The sequence below is a fragment of the Rhagoletis pomonella genome, unplaced genomic scaffold (genome assembly GCF_013731165.1).
Source record: "Rhagoletis pomonella isolate Grant_MI unplaced genomic scaffold, Rhpom_1.0 Rhpom_scaffold_00002, whole genome shotgun sequence".
Lineage (NCBI taxonomy): Eukaryota > Metazoa > Arthropoda > Insecta > Diptera > Tephritidae > Rhagoletis > Rhagoletis pomonella.
This window is the reverse complement of record NW_023458556.1, coordinates 15,730,914-15,731,209: the sequence shown is the minus strand read 5'-3', so window position 1 is coordinate 15,731,209 and position 296 is coordinate 15,730,914.

The window sequence follows — 296 nt, the reverse complement described above, 5'->3', positions numbered from 1 at the left end:
AAAAAAAAATGTTTTGCTAGTAGAACAAGTGAGGCAATTATACTCTAACAAAGTTTTGTATAGGTAGTAAATATAAAAGATTAACACCCAAATTCATATAAAATAAAAAAGACTTTAACTGCTATTTAAGTCTAACATTTGTATGAAAATGTCACTTTATAAAGCTCTATGAACCTACTTTATTTTCTATGAATAAGGCCATTAAAGTTTTGACCTCTTTAAAAAGGTAGTTTCTTATGAAATGTCGACAAGCTCCCAACATTGACGCGAATCGCTGATTTTTTGTAGCCAAGATA